The 14,777-nt window shown below is 39.4% G+C and overlaps 1 pseudogene; it reads left to right on the forward strand.

The window, feature by feature from the left end:
- Positions 1-8,766: 8,766 nt before the first annotated feature.
- On the forward strand, positions 8,767-13,077 carry LOC139714005 (uncharacterized; annotated as a pseudogene).
- Positions 13,078-14,777: the final 1,700 nt, after the last annotated feature.

Here is a 14,777-nt window from a genome sequence, read left to right on the forward strand (position 1 = left end):
CCGGATTTAATAGCGAACCTTCTGAATAACAAAGCTGGTTTTAATTTCACAATGACAAACACTTGGAATAACAAACCGAATGTTATTTTCCGATTAACGCATCTTATTCAATATTTGGGTTGTAAACGAACCGTAGAAATAAAGAACTGTAACCACTTCGCCTGGCACGTTAGCTCTTTAAACAAAAGAAGAGTTGAAAGAGAAATTTGCCAGTTGTGAGTGCAGTGCACAAACGGAGAAAGAATAATTACGCAGCTCGCATAGAGGCGGGCCTCCCTGCACAGTAGTAGTCACAGGTAGTACCCCCTCTACGATGACTGCCATCAATTATCGATAGCTCTCAGGAAGAGGTTCCAATCGCCCTCTTGTATTATCATCATCATTTTATCCAAGTCCATATCATTCCACCAATTTCGCACTACATGTAGGCTGATGAAAACAATTTGCAGGATACTTAATTTTCCACTGCACTTTTGCTCTTTTACAGAACAATTTGAAACTATGTCCAAATGCAAGATCCAAATCGGACGGGTGCACGTCATGAGTTCGACACCCACGAGTCAAATAGCCCATGAGCTAGACATTAGGTGAACAAGGCCCACGAGCTCGGCATCAAGTAAAGTAGGCCCACGAGCTATATTACCCGCCAGCTGGACACTATAGGCAGATAAGGTCCACGAGACCGACATCATACCATGGGACTTAATGTAGCCTACTAACTGCCGGTCTCGCTGGCCTTTTTAGCTTCGTGTCGAGCTCGTGGGCTGTATGAGCCGTGGGATGACCAAAATAAAGATAAGGTCTTCTATGGCAATGCATTAACGGAATTTCTCTGCCATTACGACAGTGCTCAGTGGTGTTCACATGTGGCAAACACATTTCAGTACGCAGTGAGTGAGGATTTGCCCCAAGAAAGTGTAATGAACGTTCGTGTACGTTGATTTCCCTTTAGTGAAAAGTTCCCATTCTTAAAAGTCCTGTTTACCTTTGGGAGCAGTGATTTAAAAAATGTTCAAGTTATCACATTTGATACATATGTGTAGGTCAGTTGTATCACGAACCATCCTACCATAATGTAAAATTTTCGCAATGAAGCCTAAGATATAAGGAGACATCATTATTTTCTCAATAAGCCATAACTGTACACGGTTTAGTCTGGAAACATTTTTATAGTAACTATTGTTCACGTTTTGTATATTTAGCAATACTTAACATCGATTATACCGATTCAAATTTTTACATTGGTTGTTTCTATCCCTAACCCACATTTTAGAACTATTTTGAAGCACTAATGCTGAGTTTTTGCTTCGGTAAATTATGCCTTTAACTTTGGTGACCTTCATCTATGGCTGTCTACAGACTTTTGGTAAATGGTAATACACGTATGAATAAGCAAAATTAGATGCAAGATCAGTTTTCAAACAGGCTACCCGCACAATATCTAATATCTACCGACGGACGTACCGACAATTGTCTTGTTTATGGATCCTATATTAATATCAAATTACAACATGAGTTGTGTGGTTAATATTGCTGTGCGTTTGCAGGCCAAGCTACGGGTCATTACAACGACGTATACGCACCTCTATTTCCGAAATCGTCATTTTGATTTCATCGAAGACTCGGTAACAAAAAATACAAAACACAATAAAAACAATAGTAATGATGATAACCGAATTTGACATATGGTGCATAAATCTTTCCGCGCTTTACATGCGTGTGTAATATAGGGGCGACATAATTTATAGCAGCTCTACAGCAATTTTAAAGATGCTTGTTTTCATATACACGCAAAGAGACTATCATTTTTGATATCATGCGTTTCTCAAAGAACTGAATATTATTGTTGTTATTATCATATTTCAGCGGTAAGGAAGTCATAAAGTTAATGACATGATTAATTGAGCTGGTGAAGAGGTCTCCGTCAGAATTTCCAAAAACTTTGGAATGCCTGTCGCTCATCGTTAACTTGACCACACGAGTGCGAGCTTGAATGTGAAACGGACATCAAGAGAGACCTAAAACGTTGGCAAGAATAAACCATCCGCCAACTGAATCACTCTGCATGTTTTAGAACGTTGGCGAAAAGAAAAATGCAATTCGAAAGATTGATGTTTGATTTTGGCTGACACGTCTCGTTGGAATTTGAGACTGAGTCCTGATATGGGAGCTTAAGACTCGGTCACAATTGCCTTTACGAACTGCTACGAACGCCGTACGAACGGTTTTTAGATAATTTCGTAAGATCTTCTTAAGATGGCCGTATACGAAACCAGTGTTCGTAGACCGTTCGTAAGTTCGTAGCCTGGTCGATGGTCTTGTCCAAGATTTGTTTTTTAACTTGGTACGAAACCCTCTCTTCGTAAGGCGGTCGTACGAACGTCGTGCGAACATCGTAAGAACTATAATACGCAAAATTTTGTAGGGTCGAGAGACAATTTTAGAAGCCTTAAATTCTTACGATGATTGTAAGAACGCCCCTAAGTCGTTCATAGAGGGCTCGTACGTCTTTCGTAAGAATGCCTTACGAACGGAGACTCGTACGGCGCTCTTACGAACAACTCTTCGAGTTTGTAAGGCGTTCGTAACGGACTCGTAAGGGGTAGGTACACAATTTGTGCAACTGTTGAGTATTAGGGGCATAAAGCCAAACGCGCGAAGTTTAAATCCTCACTCTGTTCTAGGTGTTCGACCAGAAAGCATCTCTGTTTAATATGGGACCAAAAGGGAAGGCAATCAAAGGGAGAAGGGGGAAAGGGAAGAAAAGAAAGGAGGGAGATGAGGAGGAAGGAGCGAGAGGTGGAGAGTTGGAGCAACAACTTCCTCCTCTACTTGCAGATGCAGGTGCAGTTGTAGTCTCCTTGGCACTACTGCCATCTTGAAGTATAAAACTTTCAACTGTTACAGAATCTTCGACAGGACACGGCAGCGTCTTTTTAACAACCCGACAAAATATATACTTTTTTAAATCGTAAAATCTTCTTACGAATGACTTGAGAGTGCTGTGAGTTGCCCGTATGACCATCTTACGACAAAAATAGATCGTAAGATGGCCGTAAGTCTGACGAAAGAATAACTCAAGGCATTCTTACGAAAAACGTACGAATTCTAGTGCCATCGTATAACTGAAAATCATTTCGTTTCTCTAAAAGGTCTTATGCTGTTCTTGCGAATTAAGCAGCATTCGTACGAAATTCGTAAGAGGGCCGTCAGAATCTGTGCCCCATCTACGAATCTCTACGAACTCCAGAATTCGTCATTCGTACGAACGCATCGACCTAGCTTTACTGGGAGCTTACAATGAGCTAAATGGCTCAAGTTGCATTACACAAGGGTAGGTGCCTAATACACAAGAGTTTACGAGGAAACAGCAAAAATACGAATATTACTCTCCATAAGTGTGTAATCAATATCTTTGATCCGGATGCATCTATTAAAATATATCTCAATAGGCGACAGTGAGGCTCCAATTAATGTACTTCCCACTACAAGACGAAATAATTATAATGTGAACGTAAAGTTGCATGAATATATGTGGTATCATTTCTTTCACCCCCTGCTACCACAATCTCACAATATCGTCATTGTATGTAAGTTTGGCGCTCCAGTAATGGTAGATTTCTAGTTGCAAAGACCTGAACGGTCGGCAGTCAACCCGGCGTTAGATGTTCTTGGATGCCAATGTACTATATGCCAACTAACTATCAAAGAAGGTTAAATTTGGGCGGGATAGAGGGGATGAGGGGGTTGGAGAACCCCCTTCCAGGGTCAGTTGAGGGTTGTTTGCACAAAATTCTGTTCTTTAAAGACATGCAACAATTCAGAGAATTATACTTTGTGTTTTTTAATATTTTGTAAAACAAATAAAAGAAGAGAAAGTCACGAAACAGTAAAAAAGTAGGGTTTTGTTTGTTTGTTTGCTCGTTTGTTTGTTTTTCGATTTGATAAACTAGTATCGTCCTACTTTTCGGTGTGAAAATTTTTCCCAATATTCAATCCAAAGTGTGCCTCAATCGTTGAAACTGAATTAAAAAAAGTCCTCCCACAGCATTCTCCTGCTCAGTTGCGTGAGCAGTATAAAAATCACGCAATAATTTAGTCTCGGTTTGTTTAAAGACATATCTAAGGTAGCAGCGAAGCGCCTGACAATGTAAGTAATGTTATTAATTCCAGATTCAGTTCCCGAAGGCACGTACTTATGGGCCAGAGAAAGGGGAAGGGGTTGTCCTCTTCAGGGTCCGCTCCAGAAACATTAGTTGTCTTAAGGTGGCCTCACACTATGCGTTTTTTTCGATCGCAATGCTTGCGATCTGTTGCGGTTGCCAGATCGTAATCATCGAGTCGCATAGTGTGAGCGCAACGACCGCAAGGCTTGCGAAATTTCAGCTGGTCGCAAGGGTTCGCAGAGGCAACCGCAGACGATCGCAAGGTTTTGAACATGTTCAAAATTTGACAGCAGCCGCAAGGAGGTCGCAAGGCTTGCGGACTCCTCTAAGTCGCGAGAAGTCGCGTGCGGTCGAGAACCGCGTGCGACTTCTCGAAACCGCAAGCAGTCGCAAGAAAAAAACCGCATAGTGTGAGGCCACCTTTATACTACTTGTCTACAATTCACCAAATGGGATATGATTACCATAGGGATGAACAGTGAAGAGCTCGCCTCATTAATATGTGTGCGTGTGTATGTGTGTGCTCTTGTATGTGAGAGAGCTTGATAAAACTTGTTAGTACTGTTGGCGTACTATTTTATTCATCAAAAGTTATTTCTGCATGAAGTGAAATCTTCATATTAAAGTAATCAAAAAACAAAAACAAAACAGAAAACAAACCTATATAAGGTTCAACGCTAGAGTGTTATCAGCAGACACCCATCATTACTGTTGTCATTCTCAGAAATGGCTGGATGGCTTTCTTACGTCCTCATCACAAAAGATCGTCGTTTCAGAGGTAGCGTCCATCTTCCCTCCTCCCCCTCCTATTGTTGTTGTTGTTGCTTTAATCATTATCACATCAGCACAACCTGAATTGGGTTTGAACTTAATAAAGGAAGCCAAAACCCAAAAAGAAATGTGGATTGAGTGAAAGCAGCAACATTAGTAGAACACATCAGTGAAAGTTTGTGGAAAATCGGACAATCGATGCAAAAGTTATGAAATTTTATTACGCTATAATCCCTAGTAGTCTCCTCATCCAGCGGTCCAACACCAAAACTTGAAAAATTCAAAACTTTTGTACCGATTGTCCGATTTTCCTCAAACTTTCACTGATGTGTTCTACTAATGTTGCTGCTTTTACTCAATCCACATTTCTCTTTGGGTTTTGGTTTCCTTTAATATGCCTTACACACTGCAAAAACTAGGGTGTTAAATATCTAACACCAGCACAGAATCGAAAAATATTAACACTCTTGGTGTTGATTTTAGGTCCCGTTCAGAAAGAATCACACCAACTGGTGTCGAAATATTCAATTACAGGTTGATGTTAGAGTTTTGGTGTCATTAATTGGTGTTGAAATTGCACATGCGCATAAGTCAGAGAATTCGAGCAAAATCATTGGACGAAAGTTGTCATGTGACCTCGCTCTGCGCTCTCGGATCGCGCTGCTGGCCGGCATTTATGGCTAGCTAGCTAGCTGTGTGTGTGCGCGGTGCATGCATATGTTATGTGTATAGTATGCATTATCAAGGCCATTTTTTATCGATGAGGTTTTCTTCGCCTTCGGGCCGCGGGTAATGAAAATTCGACTCAATAATATCCTCATTATCAGCAGTTAAACAGCACAATCATGCCGATAAGTGTAAAGATTTGTTCTGGAGATCGCCGAATCAGAAAGTTGCTGCCACTAAATCCAGAAGACATCGTAGGATTCTTTGAACTGAGTAAGTGTACGGTACCTGTTTTTCAGGTGTTTGTCATGAGTCGACTGTACAATACTGCTAATGCATGTGGAGCATGTGGAGCTGCAGCTAGAGTGCGTGCGACAGCGTTGCACCCAAAAGTACTTCTCCTACTATCCTAGTCTACAGACTACAGGTAGTTTTCTAGACTTAGAATCTAGTAGGTCCTAACGTTAGAAACTAAATCATCCCATTAAATTTAGAGTCTAACTGCTACAACGAGCCTTGGGCTTGGACCAAGCCTTCTTGAACTTGAAGCCTTGAGCCTGGGGACCACGCAAAATACTTCTTTATAAGCGAATTTTGTTTGGCAAGAGGAGTTCATATCATGTGCAAATGTACAAAACTACAATTGAAACCTTATCTACTGGTATGTTATGTGATACAATGCATATAGATCTATAGCCATAGAGTCTAGTGTTACTGTAGTTTTTAGATGATAACTATTTCTCTATTTGTGGTAGGTGTCTATACTTTACGTTAGATCTAGACTCTGTAGTCTAGTCCAGGGGGGCGTTTCATCAACGAGTTCGTCGGAGATTTCACCGACAAATTTGCTATCAGCCAATCAGACCAAGGATTTCATTAGCTTTTAACAGTTGTCAGTGTAAATCCTTGCGTCTGATTGGCTGATAGCAAATTTGTCGGTGAAAACCTTCGACGAACTCGTTGATGAAACGCCCCCCAGGTCTACAGAAATTACATTATCTTCTTGGATAATCGGTGTGCTCTCCCGATGTGCTCCGCTTGTAGTGGGTGCAACGCTGTCGCTTTTGCAATAGTATGTGTGTAGCTACTGTATAGTGTAGTCTGTAGCTAGTCTGTGCAGCTAGTCTGTTACTAGTGTTAGTCTGTTGGTCTGTTTGTTACTTTAATATTAGTCTGTAGTGTTGGTCTGTTACAAAAATGTGAAAGTTTTTGTTGAACTTGCTCTCATTTAATTCTTTCTTTCTACATCAATTTTGTTCTATCTTGGAACAAGTGATCCTTGGGCTTGGCCGGCCTTGGTAATACCAGGTGTGAGTTAATGAGGTCAAATGTCATCTAGGGGGTCAAAGGTCAAATGATAGGTCTGTTAGTCTGTTACAAAAATGTTAAAGTTTTTGTTGAACTTGCTCTCATTTTTTTATTTCTGCATCAATTTTGTTCTAACTTGGAACGATTGATCCTAGTTGGGTTAATATCAGATTTGAGTTGATAAGGATATTGTCAATGGTCATCTTGGGGTCAAAAGGTTACTTGTTTTATTGATTGCAAAATCAGGCGAGACTTGTGCCGGCCATGGTTCGAGAACCACCTTGTTATTACAAAAAAAGTTCTTGGTTTGAATGTTTTGAATGATAGGATTTGATAAATTTTATGGACATCTTCAGTAAAAATGTAGGGACAGCTTAAGCCCTAAGGGGGCCGCTCACTTGGTCTAGCCTATCCTGGTCTATCGAGGTAGGCCTTAATACTGTCACAGCCGGGTTCAAAAAATTGCATGGCTATGTAATTCTTTCACCTGGGGTGGCAGTAAGGCCTACCTCTAGACCAGAATAGGCTAGTCCAAGAGCTAGTCTCTAGGTCAATAGGGTTAGAGCACCAGCGAACCCCACGCCCCCCCCCCCTTACAGTCAGAAGAAAATTCAGCATCAGAGATGGCGAAGATCTTGTTTTAGTGGATGAACATGAAGGCTTTAGTATCGACGATGATGTATTGGGAGATATTGTGACCAGCCAGCCTGATGTTAGCCTCATGTCCTGAAAGAAGATGAAGAATGGTCCAGTAAGTTTTTAATAAGAGCATTACATTTCTGGAGAAGTAAGCAGTATGCGAACAATTATAGGAATGTTCCTTTGAACATTCTCTGTATTTGCAAAAGGTGCTACTGGATACAGCCACTGTGTTAAAATGAACAATTCATTGCAAATTAAAGACAAAGGAAGCTAGTCTTCAGCATTGCAAACTTGCATTTTTGCAGAAATGTTTTCAATGCGATCATCTTGAAATTTGTTGGAAATTTCTATCTATATGTCCTACCCATTCAAGGATGGTATTTATTCATGAATGTACGGCTCACAGTTTCCTGGACCTACATGTGTCTTGAAGACACCTCAATATTGTGAATGTTTGATTTAAAAAACATTTTGGTGTGATGTTTGAGTTGAATGATACTGTCCAAAGGATTACATAAACAAGAATCTACAAAAGTCTGGAAACTTATCATTGTTCATCGGTGTTGGGTATTACCAGGGAGGTGGCCATCTCCCTGGTATCACCAAGTCCCTGGCTGGTGTAAATTTACTCCTAATTCAAGAAGATCTAGTAATTGCAGTGTTTCTAGTATAGTACGCCTTTTTAATTATTTGTTGTGCCTAGCATTCTTATGCTATAAATGTATGATTACGTATTTCAAATCTGGGCGGACAACTCTGTCAAAGTTTACAACAGTAGCATATGACACGAGTGCTGTTTTTCCCATGGTTGGCCCCAGCTGATAAATACTGTGGGGTAAATACTGGTCTTTGCCGGATATTACCGTCTCGCTATTTATGATGAGAATGGGAAACACAGGGGAATAATCAATAAGTCATTTCATGAATTTTGTTAATAAAGGAATACACAAATCATTGTACATGAAGTATGATTAACCAAAATAAGAATAATAATAATAATAATAATTTATGGCAGGAATTCATTCTTATTGCTGGGACAAATTTTTGTGCAACGTTTTCTGATCTATGTATCTGATACCATTTTTGCTGTGTACAAGAATTCGAAAATTGTAGCAGTCACTTGGGAAGGAATTGCTTCTATTGTAAATGTTTACTCCAATCATTCAGTGGCACTTGCTCGACAACTTCTGAAGCAGAATGGAAATTTGACAGTCATGGAGCTCCTGTCATCTTTTGACAGTTCTGACCAGAACAAAGAAGGTATTTTTGCACATTCCCTGGAATGCACCCTCTAATTTCATAAAGAGTCTGAAGTGTCATCAGAAGTTAAAATTAAACCAACTTTATCATTAAACATTCTAGTGATGGTCAATTTTTCATGGAGCATAATCACACTCCCACATAAACACAACACAAATGTGGGCCAGGAAGCTTATTTTCGAGTAGCCATACACAATTTTCCCCACCCTGAGAGGGGACTCCCTCCCGGATCATCCCCTCATCTAGTTATTCCACTCCATAGGATTTTTTTTTTTACAAAAAACAATTTCCAATACTCTGAAAGTATATTGTACTCACTTAAATGTGCATCAGAAAAAGTTTATTTCTAAGATGCCAATTGCTAAATTTTCCCTACCCTTAGATGGGGCAGTCCCTTCCAAACCTTCCCCTGCATTTTACCCATCTAACTTTAACTTTTAACATTTTTAAGTCGTCCAAAGGAAAGACCTTATGCCGTCATATTTGTCCGTCTGTCTCTCCATCTGTCTGTCAACAATTTGGTATCCACTTTTTCATCGATCTATATCTTGGCTCCGAGTTAACCAAACAAGTTCATATTTGGTATCGGTATCCTTTAGGACTTTCCTGATATTAAGCTCATTTTTGTGTTGAGGTTGAGCTTAAAAGCAAAGATCAAAGGTAATTCAATGTCACATGGGTTATATAAAACAAATGAAAATAGATCTTTCTCGCAATATCTCAAGAACGGTTTGGGCAAACAACTTCAAACTTGGTATATGTATACCTATGGAGGTGACAATGATCTTTGACCTCAACCTTTGACCTTGACCTTCGACCTTGATTAAACATGAAAATAGCTCTTTCTCGTAATATCTCAAGAAAGGTTTGGAGAAACAACTTCAAACTTGGTATATGTATACCTATGGACATGGCAATGATCTGTTACCTCAAGCTTTGACCTTGACCTTTGACCTTGATTAAACATGAAAATGGCTCTTTCTCGTAATATCTCAAGAAAGGTTTGGAGAAACAACTTCAAACTTGGTATATGTATACCTATGGACGTGGCAATGATCTGTGACCTCAAGCTTTGACCTTGACCTTTGACCTTTGCCCTTGATTATTTGTAGACAACATTTTGAATACTGTCCATATTGGCACGGTTTTCAATTACTCGACATTGGATGACTGCTTTGGACGTCGTCCATATTATTATACACTTGGCTTGATTTCTGCTATTCTGATGGCAGAACCCCTTCCCACACACTCCCCCTGCTTTGTCCCTTCACTCCCTCACTCAGTGCCCCCCCCCCTCCTTTTTGTCTCACCTGAACAAAGTTCTGGCAGAGATTGACATAGTAATCACTTTTCCTGTTGCTGTGTTAGAAAAATGTTAAAGGCTTTTGTTGAACTTGCTCTCATTTCTCTATTTCTGCATCAATTTTGTTCAAACTTGGAACAAATAATCCTTGGGTATTACCAGATGTGAGTTGATGAGGATGATGAGGTGAAAGGTCATCTAGGGGTCAAAAGATCAAATGATGCGAGGCCATGTGCATCATTTTTAGCTCACCTTAGCCGAAGGTTCAAGTGAGCTGTTGCCATCCGTTTTTGTCTGCCGTCCCTTGTCCGTTGTGCGGTGTGCGTCATCTGTAAACTTTTATATTTTCATCTTCTTCTGCAGAACGAATGGTCGGCTTTTAGTCAAACTTGCAGAGAATCATTCTGTTGGGTAGAGTTGTTCAAATGATAACTGTAGCCCCATGGGGGCCCAGGGGGAGGGCCCCCAGGGTGCAAAATTCTCAAAATTTCAAACATCTTCTTCTCCAGATCCACAAGAAGATCAGTCAAGTTGTTTTGTGTGTAGATACCTATATAAGTAAAGAATGAAAGTTGTTTATGACAACTCCTGTTGTGCCCCCTCCTTGGATTATTCTGTGTCAGTTTTCCTAAGAGTTTTCCCATTCAAATCTCAAAATAATTATATTGCTATAGCGCCCTCTAGACAACTACTGAAACTCCCCTTTAAATGAATGTTGAGTAAAAGTTGCCTTCAATGAGTTTGTACAGAAATTACCAATGAGATTGATAACTCAAAGTTTAATTCATGTCAAAATGAACAGAACCCATGGAAGTACAAGAATTGTATATTTATTAAAGGAAAAAAATATTTTAATCTTTTACAAAAAGGGAACAATTAAGCTGTGATCATTCAGAGCATTACAAGTTACATTTCAGTGATCACAGCAAGTTCCGAAAATGACCACAAATTACTCACTGGACCATCTCTTCATGCATGAATGATCAAGGTTTTTAATTATAGACAATCAATGACTACTAATCTGATACATGTGATTGTAATAAAGTATCTGCTCACCATGCACTTGTAAGATTTAGGAATAATCTGCATGTGTATTGTTACTAATTGTTTTGCCAGAGTGTCCAAATGGGGGGGGGGGGGGGGTAAATGATTTTACATGCAACTGTAGTAACTCAGTGATTAATCATTTCAGGCGTTCACAGTGAGTTTGACTCTTCATTACAAGGTGAGTATTGATCGAAAACTCACAAAAAAGTGCATGTCCTACTTTTCTCCTACTTTTACTGAAATTTAGCTCCTATTTTTTTTCTCCTACTTTTTCACCATGATCTACTAGAAAGCCTGCTTGATTTTATTATTTTGCATTTTGAAATACAGGATGGAATTCTGGTACATCTGCCATCCTCCTCCTCTTGTGCCTGTTGCCTCCTGCAAGCCAAGGGAGGTCTAAAGCTGCCTCAGCAAAAGTATCCATTTCCTCAGCAATCTCAAGGATTATTCAGTTTCAGAAGGTATGTAGCTTTTCAGTATAAAAGTGGACTATAAATAAATAATGTTATTAGTACCCTCGTCACACCTTGCATGTTCTCACTGCATTCTAGAAAATGTTGCCAAAACTGACTAAATGTGTGTACACAGGGAGTAGATGTAGCAATGGTCTATCTAAGAATTTCATGAATGTGCTTAGACTGGCTTGGACTAAGAGGGTGCTCAAGAACTTTGGGCCTGTTCAAAAACTGAACCTATCCTAAGATTATTAGGAGTGACAATGCGCTAGAACGAGATGGACCTACTGCAAACAGGGTTGCCATACTTCAATCCTACTAGGAATAATTATGTTTCAGCGTGACATTTTCACAGCCCTAAATGTAGAGTTATATCAATAAACAAAAGGTCAGTACTTTTTGCCTCGATATTGGAAATTGATTACAAATTTGCAGCAAGAAAATAATTGTGAAGGAAATTTTAAAATCCTTATTTTCACAGTGTCTCCTTTTGTGTGAGTTGAAATGACTCAACCATATTAGAAAGACTCTTCTCAATCAGATACTTAAAACCTGCTTTGAAAATACTTGCATTTTTTACCAGGCCTCTACAGCCTACCTCTATACGTTTATAAAATTTTCTGTGCAAAGTCCTGGTTGAAGAATGTAGCTACAGTGTATATCTCTGTTCAGTTCATTAACCATAAAGTGAATTGAGCGAGATACAAGTTATAGGGGAGACTACGCTGCACATGGATGTCACCATCATGCACAAGCCCTGTGATTTATGCACTTTTCCTATTTGCTCAAGAGTTATGATGGAGCATCACTTGCAGCCAAGCCTTGATAGTCTGCAACATGCAGCCTGAAGGCCACTGCATATCATACAAATCTTTGGTCGCACAACTTGCCGACTATCATATTGAAATAAACAGTGCGTATATTCTGTTTTATTTCAGATCTTAAGTCGCTGAGTTGTGTGACAGAAAGTCATATCGAATGCGGTGGCCTTTAGTCTAATCAGGCCTCTTAAATTGAGAAAAAAGTCAGAAAACGTTGTGCTACTTTGCACATTGCAGACATTTTCCACAAAACATCCAGATCCCCCCACTATATATGTATGTATGTATGATGATGGTAACAGTGATGATAAAGATAGAGTTTTGATAGAATTAACAAGTGGGAAAAGGGTAACTGCTAGTTTCATCGTTTACTAGTACATGTAATTTGTTTCAAACACAGAGTGGAGGGAGCATTCAAGATTTTCTGGATGGCACCAAACAGACCCAGAGCCAACCGTTCCTTCTTGGAATTGGAAATTCTAAGGCCTGTATCAGCAGTTACTTGCTCATTGTCGATCACAAGGCCATTCCATGTGGTGCCTGTCACCCAGACAGCTGTTTTCGAGATTGATGTTGGAGTTTCCCGCGAATCACCGAGAGTGCCCGAACTAAGATCCAAATTATTCACACCATGATTTGCTTCAAATGCAAGAGAAATTTTGCAATACCAAAGTTGGTGCAACATTTAAGATTAGTCATGGACTAAGTGAAGGAGGAAAAGAGGTGTTAATCTGTGGACAGGGAGCTTGTGCAAGAACATTTTATTCTTTTCGTGGATTTCGAGGGCATTTGCAGACTCACCTTAAATCTGGTTTGCCAGATAATCAAGAACAGTTTACTGAAAATGAGAAAGCTGGTGAATCATTCGAAGAGAGCTTTGCAGGAAACAGTAATGATAATGACGACAGTGATCAAGATCAGGATATACATGCAGAAGATGACATTTTATCCGCTGAAGATTTGAATAGGCAGTGTGCAAAAGTAATTTCAAAATTTTCAGCAAACAGTGCAAACTCTGGAAAAGTTGTAAATGACATCGTGGAATCAACCAGTTTGATTGTAGGTGATGTAGTAAAAAGTGCATCAGCGGCAGTTAAGGCTACTTTCTTGAAACATAAACTGCCCATTGAGTCCGAAGCTTATAGAGAAATACAGACGCATTTTGCTATGCTTGAAAAGCCATTTGAAAATTTGAACTCAGAATATAAGCGGATGAAATATTGTGCAACACTTGGACTTGTTGAACCACAAGAAATAAAGTTAGGCATCCGGTATGAAAGTCGTCTAAATAAAAGAAGTAAGCAGTATGAACAGATTGCTATTGAAGATACCTTTGTTTATATACCCATTTTAGAATCTTTAAAGCAACTTTTGAGCAATGAAGATATATTGCATTTTGCTACTCATGACCATAGGAGCACTGATGGTGTAATGAGAGATTACTGTGATGGTGCACAATTTGAGAAAATCCCTCTTTTCCATGAAGATGAAAATGCCCTACAAATTCACTGTTTTTATGATGACTTTGAAACTGTAAACCCCATCGGTTCAAAAACAAAAATTCACAAGTTAGGTGCCTTTTATTTCATTTTGAAAAATCTGCCACCAAAGTATAATTCTATTCTTTCCAATATCAATCTTGTAGCTCTGTGGTATGCTGAAGATGCCAAAAAATATGGATTTAATGCTATTCTCAAGCATATTGTGAAAGACATTAACATTCTGTCAACAGTTGGCATTACTCTTCCTAATGGCATTGTGAAGAGGGGAACCATTACTCAAATTAGTGCTGATAATCTAGGTGCAAATGCCCTGTTTGGTTTTGTACAGAGCTTTTCTGCTAATTATTACTGTCGATTGTGTGTGACAAGCAAGGAAGAGGCGCAGAACACATTAAAAGAGGTGTTAATGGAAATGCGCACCAGGCAGACTTATGAGCAACATTTACAAGAAGCTGAAGCTCAAACTACACTGTCACATGTGTTTGAAGTTAAACAAAAAACTGTATTGAATGATTGTATTTACTTTCATATCTTGACAAATTTTTCACTTGATATAATGCATGATCTGTTGGAAGGCATAGTTCAGTATGAGCTGAAACTTGTACTAGAATATTTCATCTATGAAAGGCAACCACCACTCTTGACCCATGATGAACTGAATCAGAGAGTTGCCAGCCATTGCTTAAACCGTACAGATAACAAGAACAAACCATCCTACATTAAACTGAGAACAGCTGGCAATGATGTGGGTCAAAAGGCAATGTAGGCTTGGTGCTTGATAAGAAATCTTCCATTCATCATAGCTCATGACATTGAAGAAGGAAACGTCTACT

Source organism: Diadema antillarum, unplaced genomic scaffold, assembly GCF_040938485.1.
Source record: "Diadema antillarum isolate AM-2024a unplaced genomic scaffold, OU_Dant_1.0 seq00002128_RagTag, whole genome shotgun sequence".
In the NCBI taxonomy this organism is placed as follows: domain Eukaryota; kingdom Metazoa; phylum Echinodermata; class Echinoidea; order Diadematoida; family Diadematidae; genus Diadema; species Diadema antillarum.